Source organism: Triticum aestivum, chromosome 4A (genome assembly GCF_018294505.1).
Source record: "Triticum aestivum cultivar Chinese Spring chromosome 4A, IWGSC CS RefSeq v2.1, whole genome shotgun sequence".
NCBI lineage: Eukaryota > Viridiplantae > Streptophyta > Magnoliopsida > Poales > Poaceae > Triticum > Triticum aestivum.
The window spans coordinates 366,152,663-366,164,224 of NC_057803.1; positions in this window are offsets into that span (position 1 = coordinate 366,152,663).

Below are 11,562 nucleotides of genomic sequence, written 5' to 3' on the forward strand. Positions count from 1 at the left end.
GCAAGTTTTGAAAGCATGATGATGCAATGCAGATGATGACATGGCAAGATGCAACATGCAATCGAATGAGAAGGCAACAACAGCGATATAACTGGAAGACACCTGGCGCATCGGACTCGGGGAGTCACAACACTCCACCACTACAAGAGGATCAAGTCCCGAGATCTAAGGATGGCACAAGAGAGAAACGGAAGAGGAAGAGAAGAGGTAAAACTAAGTTGCTTCTTGGACAAATGAGTGAAACCACAAACCTTGAGAGGTTGAAAAGATTGAAATAAAGAATGCAATCAAGATGAAGAAATTTGAAAACATTCTGCTAGAAAAGAGGAACAAGGAACATTACTATAACCTTGTAGGTTGAAAGACATAAGAAAAGGGTTGCAATGGACAAGAAGTACATGCAAGCACTCCAGTTGAAACGAGATGTACAAGTAATGATAAGGATCAATTACGACAACACTCTGGTTGGAAATGGAAGGCAATAATATGAACCTGAAAAAATGAAAGCACTTGGATGAGACTCCGGCTAGAAGAGGAATGATAGACACAACACTCCGGTTAAAACACGATAGAGAAGGAATAAGAAAGATATAATTTGGACAACACTCCAACTGTAAATGGAAGGAATTGAACATGAACTTGACAAGATGAGAGTATACTTGATGAAATCAACAACACACTGCCTCTGGAACTATTGAAAGAATGGCACAATGGGTAAGAAAGATTTCAGACAGCACTCCGGTTGAGAAGGGAGGCAAAACTTGACAAAATGGGAAGAACTTGAAAAGAGGACACGACACTCCAGTTGAATGGATAAGCAAAGGAAAGAACATGATCTTTGACAAAAATGGGATGATGGGTCGAAGTGTGCGACATCTCAATGCCTCCGGAACAAAAGATAGAACGGGCTGAAAGTGACGAAGAAGAAAACAACATCTTCTATGTCGAATGAATTTGAAAGCATCCTTCCATAGAGGATTGGACGGAGTTGTTGGGAAATGAAAAATGAAAAGAATAAACTTGTTGTGGGCTTATGGAAAACATCCCAAAACTTGAGGTGAAATTCTGCCACCACCAAAAGATTGATTAGCTAAATGGAATGGAGAGATGGAAAAAACTTCTTTCACCGCGTGAGTAGGAGGAAACTTGGATCAATAAATAGCACCATAATTAGCAACATTCCTTAGGGAAGGTTTTAGGTGAAATATAACCCAAGATAACTCCAACAAAGAGATTGATGGATTGAGAAGAGCTCATGCTCGAAGAAATTTATGGTTTTAACTATCTCATTCTTGAAAACTTTTGAATCATGACACACGAAGGGAAATTGTCAAGAGTGACATAACACCACCTCTAAAGATAAAGTAGAACGAATTGTATTTCGGAATGCAAGATGAAGAATACTTCAACTCCTCAAAACAAAACATGTGTTAAGCACCCTATTCAATTTTGAGTATAGCTTGGTGGATCATTAATTCAAGAGATATCTTGAAGAACAATTGAAGAATGAAAAGAGTCCTTGACGAACCACCATGTAGCCTCCATGAAGAACTCCGTTAGTAAAAGAGTGATAAAAAAGAAATAGAAGTTGAAAACACAAGGTGAAGCCTTGCGATGCTTTAGATGGGGTTTCGCGACAAGATAATGCGGAAAACTTGGAACTCCAGAAAAAGAAAGATGAAATAATTGAAACCGAGAATTTTGATGAACCTCCTAAATAAGGAAATGAATTCACTTGATGAAACAAGTATAATAATTACATTATGCTTATCCTTCATCAATTAAATTGATGACACACAATGGATTTGGCATACTACTCATTCTCATTGGAAAGGATTTAGGAGACATTTGTCGGGGAAATATACGGGGGCGGGCACATATCTCGTTAGCAGGCCATGGAGTGGACACGACATTTGTCGGGGAAATATACAGGGGCGGGCATTTTCCCCTGACTCGTGCATGGACAAGATAAGGGCAAGACAAGGATTGAAGTACCAAGATATTTGAGGATACTGTATGCAACCAAGGAGGACCTAGAATGGCTTAGCGAACAAGATATCTGCGAGGAAAGAGCCTCCCTTGCCGGGCTGGCAAGCCCGGCAAGGGGCCAGGCCACCACCTGAAGCAAGCAACAAAGACTCCCCGGCAGCGCCTGCCGGGGTTGTGGGGCCTGAACCACCCCGCCAACCACGCAACTACGACCCATGTCGTCAATCAATTTGGTGTCAAGCCACAAGGTGATTAAGTGGTAGCATTTGCCACATGGCAGCCATCTCCTACAGAAGAAACCCATAGGTGACATCCGTCCAACGATGTGTCAAGAGAACATACGCGGAGATGGCGAGATAAGCCCGACAGGCCTTGCCGTGACACCGAGCGGTGCATTTAATGCACCCTGCCAGCCCACAGAGTTAGGCATGATAACACTATTTGCTATCATATCAGTGGGTAATGACTGTTTTGCCACTGTGGTGACCCATTAATCTATAAAAGTAGGCCCAAGGCGATCGTAGGAGGGGGTTAGAGGGTTGGAAACTTGACAAACCCAAGCCGCCATACGCTTGTGGTCACCGTAGTCCTGAGGCAGGCCTTGCTGGCCAAGTGCACCATGCACTACCACGTTCATTTCCACCATCAATCCACCAAAGCAGGAGTAGGGTCTTATGCCTTGCGGTGGCCCGAACCTGGGTAAATTGCTTGTGTGCTTTCTATCGTGCTATCACGCACTGGTCTGCACTTCGTGCAATGCGACGTCCCCCGCCGAACCTGGAGGTTTCCACGGATATCCGGCGACACCTTTGGCGCGCTAGGTAGGGGGCTCGCTTGTGTGAAGCTGAAAGTGCATGCAGCACGTCATCTTCATCGCCATCTTCATCTTCGACGACGCCATCGACCGTAGCGCCCGCGGCGAAGCGGAAGCGAAGCAGGGTGAAGATCCACTCTTTCACCATTTTGTCTCTAACGCCCGCAATGCGGCTATATCTCCCACATGTCAAGGCATGACTTAGAGGCATAACCGCATGGTGGTTTTGTCGCTAGAGGGGTTATCTTCACAGAATCCCATGTACTGAATAAGAAAGGGGTAAAGAGTTGGCTTACAATCGCCACTTCACACAAATAAAAAGTTAAACATACCTCATCCAAAGTATAATCAAGGTCCGACTACGGAACCAAAATAAAAGAAGACAAACCCAAATGCTAGATCCCCGATCGTCCCAACTGGCCACCACTACTGATCATCTGGAAAAGACACATAACAATGACCAAAATCTTCATCGAGCTCCCACTTGAGCTCGGTTGCGCCACCTGCACTGGTATCATAGGAATCTACAACTGTTTACAAGTATCCGGGAGTCACGAGGACTCAGCAATATCAAACTCGCGAGATCAAGACTATTTTAGCTTATGGGTAGGATTTTGTAATGAGGTGGAGCCGCAGCAAGCGCTAAGCCAATATGGTGGCTGACATACGCATGTAAGAGTAAGATGAGAAGCTACACAATGGTCGTGAAGCTACAAGTGATCAAGAAGTGATCCTGGAACTACTTACGTTCAAGTATAACACAAGACCGTGTTCACTTCTCGGACTCCGCCGAAAAGAGACCATCACAGCTACACATGCGGTTGATTCATTTTAATTAAGTCTAGTGTCAAGTTCTCTACAACTGAATATTAAGACATTTCCATCTGCCACATAACCACGGGCATGGCTCTCGAAAGTTTATACCATGCAGGGGTGTCCCAACTTAGCCCATCACAAGCTCTCACGCTCAACGAAAGATATTCCTTCTCCCAGAAAGACCCGATCAGTCTCGGAATCCCAGGTACAAGACATTTCGACAATGGTAAAACAAGACCAGCGAGACCACCCGACTGTGCCGACAAATCCCGATATGAGCTGCATATATCTCGTTCTCATGGCACACCGGATGAGCAATCCGTACAACTAAAAACAGCCCTCAAGTTTCCCTGAGGTGGCGCTAGAAAGGGCTCTAGTTTGGACCAACACTCAGAGGAGCACTGGCCCGAGGGGGGTTAAAATAAAGATTACCCTTGGGAGCGCGACTCCCAAGGGAAAATGTATAGGCGCAAATGTTAAAACCAAGGTTGGGCCTTGCCGGAGCAGTTTTATTCAAAGCAAACTGTGAAGGGGATCCCATAACCCCAACCGCATTAGGAACGCAAAATCAAGGAACATAACACCAGTATGACGGAAACTAGGGCGGCAAGAGTGGAACAAAACACCAGGCAAAAGGCCGAGCCTTCCACCCTTTAACAAGTATATAGATGCATTAAATTAAACAATAGATAATATGATATCCCAAACATATCCATGTTCCACCATGGAACAACCTGCAAGGCACCTACAACTAGCAACGCTATAAGAGGGGCTGAGCAAAGCGGTAACATAGCCAAACAATGGTTTGCTACGAAGGTGGGTTAGAGGCTTGACATGGCAATATGGGAGGCATGATAAACAAGTGGTAGGTAGCGTGCCATAGCGATAGAGCGAACAACTAGCAAGCGAAGATAGAAGTGATATCGAGGGTAATGGTCATCTTGCCTAAAATCCCGCAAGGAAGAAGAACGAGTCCATGAAGAAGACAAATGGACGTAGTCGATTGGATCCTCACAAACGTGACGTTACCGGAACGAACAGGAAGAAGCAACACCGGAAAGGAGAAAACAACATGGTAATCCAACAAGCATAAGCATAGCATGATGCACAATAAAGTATGATGCATGTCCGGTTTAAAGAGGCATGGCATGGCAAAGTGCACAAACAACACTATAAGTTAAGCGGAGCTCAATATGCAACGAGTTGCATATTGACGAAACACCACATGGCTTATTTAGTTCTCTCTCAGTTATGTACTCATCAATATTAAATGTTGTTAAACAAGGCAAGAGGTGAAACATATATAAATTAGCTATTTAGTCAAGTTTAAATGAGGCTGGAAACTACAAACAACAATTCCGGAAAATCATCATATGCAAATTTTAGATTTTGGTACTGTTCTTCACTAAACTATTAATTCGAGTTGCTAAACATGCAAAGTAATGCCACCATGTTAATCTATGCATTTTTCTTCCCCATTTACATATAAAGTTTATTAAAATTGGAGTTACGGTTATTTAGTTATGAAATAAATCATTTTAACATGGCATATGAGAAAATTCAATAAACTACACATTTAAACATTTCAAACATGCTTGAAAGTTGCATAAAATGAAACTAGATGAAATTCTAAGCATTTTAGATATAAAGTTTGTTTTAACCCGATGCACGGTTATTTAGTTGTGAGCATATCAATATCGTCCGGGCCCTGAGATGAGCTTCAGCGAGCCCTGCAGGAGGTGGAGGGGGCAGGGGAGACATGGAGGTGCAGCATTGGCTGAGGAGGCGCTGGTTGGCGGCCTGGAGCAAGGGGATTAGTCGGGGCCGATGGCGGGTGGTGGCGCTGGCCTCTGGGCCGGCGACAAGTGGCGGCGGCGGGGTGGCTTGGCGCTGAAAACGCGGAAGGCAGGGTTGGCTGCAGCTAGAGGTAGGTGGAGACTACAGGATGCCAAATTTGGAAGGAGGGTGTCCATATATAGCAAAATTGCTAGGGTTTGGCTCTAGGGATTGTTTCTGGACGCTACGATGTCGATGAGATAGTTCCGGTCGGAGGGCTGGTTTAGAGTGGGAGTGGGCTGTGAAGAGGGGCCTTGGGCTGAGAAGAGAGAGATGGAAATGCAGCCCGACAAGGTTTCCGGAGACCGAAAACGTCCAACGAAAAGACCGGCTATACTACCACTGTACATACCCGCTGGACATCAAACGAACACGAATGCGATGAAACATGGCAGGCGGCCTACTGACAACATAGCAACACTGCATGCCAACTTTCAACCCATCCCGAGAACATTTTCCGGGCACTTATAAAAATACTATTTCGGATGTGCCGTGGGCGAGTGCGAGTGTGCCTGGGATCAGAATGGACAATGGAGTGAACTGGGGGAACCTGGACGGATGCAAGTTTTGAAAGCATGATGATGCAATGCAGATGATGACATGGCAAGATGCAACATGCAAGCGAATGAGAAGGCAACAACAGCGATATAACTGGAAGACACCTGGCGCATCAGACTCGGGGAGTCATAACACTCCACCACTACAAGAGGATCAAGTCCCGAGATCTAAGGATGGCACCAGAGAGAAACGGAAGAGGAAGAGAAGAGGTAAAACTAAGTTGCTTCTTGGACAAACGAGTGAAACCACAAACCTTGAGAGGTTGAACAAATTGAAATAAAGAATGCAATCAAGATGAAGAAATTTGAAAACACTCTGCTAGAAAAGAGGAACAAGGAACATTACTATAACCTTGTAGGTTGAAAGACATAAGAAAAGGGTTGCAATGGACAAGAAGTACATGCAAGCACTCCAGTTGAAACGAGATGTACAAGTAATGATAAGGATCAATTACGACAACACTCTGGTTGGAAATGGAAGGCAATAATATGAACCTGGAAAAATGAAAGCACTTGGATGAGACTCCGGTTAGAAGAGGAATGATAGACACAACACTCCGGTTAAAACACGATAGAGAAGGAATAAGAAAGATATAATTTGGACAACACTCCAACTGTAAATGGAAGGAATTGAACATGAACTTGACAAGATGAGAGTATACTTGATGAAATCAACAACACACTGCCTCTGGAACTATTGAAAGAATGGCACAATGGGTAAGAAAGATTTCAGACAGCACTCCGGTTGAGAAGGGAGGCAAAACTTGACAAAATGGGAAGAACTTGAAAAGAGGACACGACACTCCAGTTGAATGGATAAGCAAAGGAAAGAACATGATCTTTGACAAAAATGGGATGATGGGTCAAAGTGTGCGACATCTCAATGCCTCCGGAATAAAAGATAGAACAGGCTGAAAGTGACGAAGAAGAAAACAACATCTTCTACGTCGAATGAATTTGAAAGCATCCTTCCATAGAGGATTGGACGGAGTTGTTGGGAAATGAACAATGAAAAGAATAAACTTGTTGTGGGCTTATGGAAAACATCCCAAAACTTGAGGTGAAATTCTGCCACCACCAAAAGATTGATTAGCTAAATGGAATGGAGAGATGGAAAAAACTTCTTTCACTGCGTGAGTAGGAGGAAACTTGGATCAATAAATAGCACCATAATTAGGAACATTCCTTAGGGAAGGTTTTAGGTGAAATATAACCCAAGATAACTCCAACAAAGAGATTGATGGATTGAGAAGAGCTCATGCTCGAAGAAATTTATGGTTTTAACTATCTCATTCTTGACAACTTTTGAATCATGACACACGAAGGGAAATTGTCAAGAGTGACATAACACCACCTCTAAAGATAAAGTAGAACGAATTGTATTTCAGAATGCAAGATGAAGAATACTTCAACTCCTCAAAACAAAACATGTGTTAAGCACCCTATTCAATTTTGAGTATAGCTTGGTGGATCATTAATTCAAGAGATATCTTGAAGAACAATTGAAGAATGAAAAGAGTCCTTGACGAACCACCATGTAGCCTCCATGAAGAACTCCGTTAGTAAAAGAGTGATAAAAAAGAAATAGAAGTTGAAAACACAAGGTGAAGCCTTGCGATGATTTAGATGGGGTTTCGCGACAAGATAATGCAGAAAACATGGAACTCCAGAAAAAGAAAGATGAAATAATTGAAACCGAGAATTTTGATGAACCTCCTATATAAGGAAATGAATTCACTCGATGAAACAAGTATAAGAATTACATTATGCTTATCCTTCATCAATTAAATTGATGACACACAATGGATTTGGCATACTACTCATTCTCATTGGAAAGGATTCAGGAGAGATATAGCATAATCTTGAGAAGGTCTTCAACAAACCACCAGTAGGATTGAAACAACAAACAAATTACTATGAGAATATAGGAAGAGGAATCTTGAACAAACCACCGTAAGAAATTGAAACGCATGAAGGTAAAAGCACGAATCACTAGGAAGAATTGTAAATTGAACAAAGATACTTGAGAGAATTTAGATACAAGTGAACGAAGAGATCATGTGCTAATTAGAGAATACTTGAACGATCCACCGGAAGAATTCGAGAACGAGGGCTGAAAATGAAACGAATAATTCTGAGTTGACGGGCTCCGGATAATCAAACTGAAAAGACTCATGAATTGCTCCGGATGGGTGAAAAGAATTCTCATAATCGAAAACAATTATGAGATGATGGCATCAAGCTTGAACTTCGCATCTTTGGAAGAACGGCTAGGATTTGGAAGAAAACTCTTCTTTGGTCTTTAAAATCCGAGAATGATGACGAGAAACACCACCATGAATTGTTGAGGCACTCCAGAATGAAAATTAGAAAGGTTGAACCCACGATGAAAATAATTTGAAAGATCTTGGAGAAAGGCATTTGACTAATGATAACTCATACTTACGTCAAACTTTGAAATGAATTTGGGTATAGCTCTGGGAAAATTAGAAGAGTCAGGTAAGATCCTGGGAAGAGACCTGTGGGTTAGGGTCCACTCAAGAGAAAACACCGCTGAGCGATTTAAAAGAGAGATTGCGCCGGTTGAATTAAATGACTTGAATGAGATAACAACCTCGAAATAGGTTGAACGGATCTTGAATGAAAAGACGAGCCTTCTGGGATATCTTCAGCACTCCAGAACAAATGAATAGCGAGAACTGAATGATTAATAGGTGCGTCGGCATGAGAAAACATTTGAAACGAGGAAACGATATGATCGAGAAAGTTTGAATTGAATCCACCGGAGAATAAAATGAAGAATGATGAACTTAAAGCTCCGTTAGTATCTTCCTGAGAATCACCGGATAAGGATATTGACAGAAAAGAATGGAGAGACTTCCCATCAATAAAAGGATACTTGAATAAGAAATCTGAGTCCTTGAAGAAAAAGGTGGGAGGGCGGGAAAACAAAGGCAAATTGGGACGGGTGGAATGGATATTAACTTGAAGTGAACCACACCGGTTGAAAAGGATTGACATGACAATCTTGATTATGAAGAGGGATTAGTACTCCCATAGAAATATGAGAACACCGCTTAGAAGAGGCATGGAATCAACATTTGGCTTTGAAGCAACTCAAATACCACAACTCAAAACAAAACAAAGCATTGACTAGCAAAATAAGCCGGAACAAACATATGATAGAGATTTCGTCCAAAATTTTCATGGTGTGGCCCACATGGGCTCGATCTTACAGCACCATCATGTACAAGGCAGTGCACATGACATACGAAGCGTCCCCAAGTCAGCATAGCCAAGGACTCTTTAAGACACAACAAGACCACTGTAAAACAAACCGTGGATAGGCGGACCACTAGACATCGAACCCCAATCTCATCTCATGCATCTGTTGGAAAGATATCCTAGGAGCTACTTGAATTCCCACCTATAAACTCCTGAAACTTTCGGGTTATGCAATCTGGTGTTGGGGATACAGGGGAAGCATAATATCTCACCCAAACTAACAGCCCTACATCGAGTTGTATCCCTCCGTCAACACGTAACCAAGAAAACTCCAGAAACCGTGTACCTCAACCTTTGAAAAGCATCCGCTATACAAGATATGGCCATACTCCCGAACTCCTGCCCCAGTAGTGGGTGGCATCGAGGTTATCTCACCAACAACTGCATAAAACAGATATTCGATGTCAGCGAACTTAGATATCCCAGAACTATACTGATAAAATTGTGACGGCAACACCTCGGAGCTGAACTCCCTGGGACACTGCCACAACCCCTAAATGTTAGGAGGCACCAAGAACAATGTTCTAATCACAAATATGTCGGACCAATCCCATGAAACCCGCATGATCCTAATTTTTTTCGTGAAATTTGAGGACAGGAAAGTCAAAACTTCTACGTCACGAGGCCTCACCAGAGCGACGAAGGGACTGAGGAGTAAATAGAATCCTACTCTCCGATATATATAATCCTAAGACTCAAAACATTTTGTTCTAGACTTGATAACCTCAGCGATTCGATCAAGTTGGGGCTCCTAAGTTGGGGATGGCTCTGATACCAACTTGTAACGCCCACGATGAAGCTATATCTCCCACGTGTCGAGGCACGACTTAGAGGCATAACCGCATGGTGGTTTGTCGCAAGAGGGGTAATCTTCACACAATCCCATGTACTGAATAAGAAAGTGGTAAAGAGTTGGCTTTACAATCGCCACTTCACACAAATAGCAAGTTAAACATACCTCATCCAAATTACAATCAAGGTCCAACTATGGAACCAAAATATAAGAAGACAACCCGAAATGCTAGATCCCCGATCGTCCCAACTGGGCACCACGACTGATCATTCGGAAAAGACACATAACAACGACCAAGATCTTCATCGAGCTCCCACTTGAGGTCGGTTGCGCCACCTGCACAGGTATCATCGGCACCTGCAACTGTTTGGAAGTATCTGGGAGTCACGGGGACTCAGAAATCTCACACCCACGAGATCAAGACTATTTAAGCTTATGTGTAGGATGTGGTAATGAGGTTGAGCTGCAGCAAGCTCTAAGAAAATATGGTGGCTAACATACGCAGGTAAGAGTAAGATGAGAAGCTACGCAACGATCGTGAAGCTACAAGTGATCAAGAAGTGATCCTGAAACTACTTATGTTCAAGCATAACACAAGACCGTGTTCACTTCCCAGACTCTGCTGAAAAGAGACCATCACGGCTACAAACACGGTTGATTCATTTTAATTATGTCAAGTGTAAAGTTCTCTACAACCGGATATTAACAAATTCCCATCTGCCACATAACCATGGGCATGGCTCTCGAAAGTTTATACCCTGCAGGGGTGTCCCAACTTTGCCCATCACAAGCTCTCACGATCAACGAAGGATATTACTTCTCCCGAAAAGACCCAACCAGTCTCGGAATCCCAATTACAAGACATTTCGACAATGGTAAAACAAGACCAGCAAGACCACTCGACTGTGCCGACAAATACCGGTAGGAGCTGAACATATCTCGTTCTTAGGGCACACCGGATGAGCAATCCATACAACTAAAACCATCCCTCAAGTTCCCCATGGTGGCGCTGCAAAGGTCTCTAGTTTGGACCAACACTCAGAAGAGCACTAGCCTGGGGGGTTAAAATAAAGATGACCCTCGGGAGCGCAGCTCAGAAGGGAAAAGGTATAGGTGGCAAATGTTAAAACCAAGGTTGGGCCTTGCTAGAGGAGTTTTATTCAAAGCAAACTGTCAAGGGGGTCCCATAACCCCAACCGTGTTAGGAACGCAAAATCAAGGAACATAACATCAGTATGACGGAAACTAGGGCGGCAAGAGTGGAACAAAAAACAACGCAAAAGGCCTAGACATCCACCCTTTACCAAGTATATAGATGCGTTAAATTAAACAATAGATAAATATGATATCCAAATCATATCCATGTTCCATCATGGAACAACCTGCAAGACACCTGCAACTAGCAACGCTATAAGAGGGGCTGAGCAAAGTGCTAACATAGCCAAACAACGGTTTGCTAGGAAGGTGTGTTA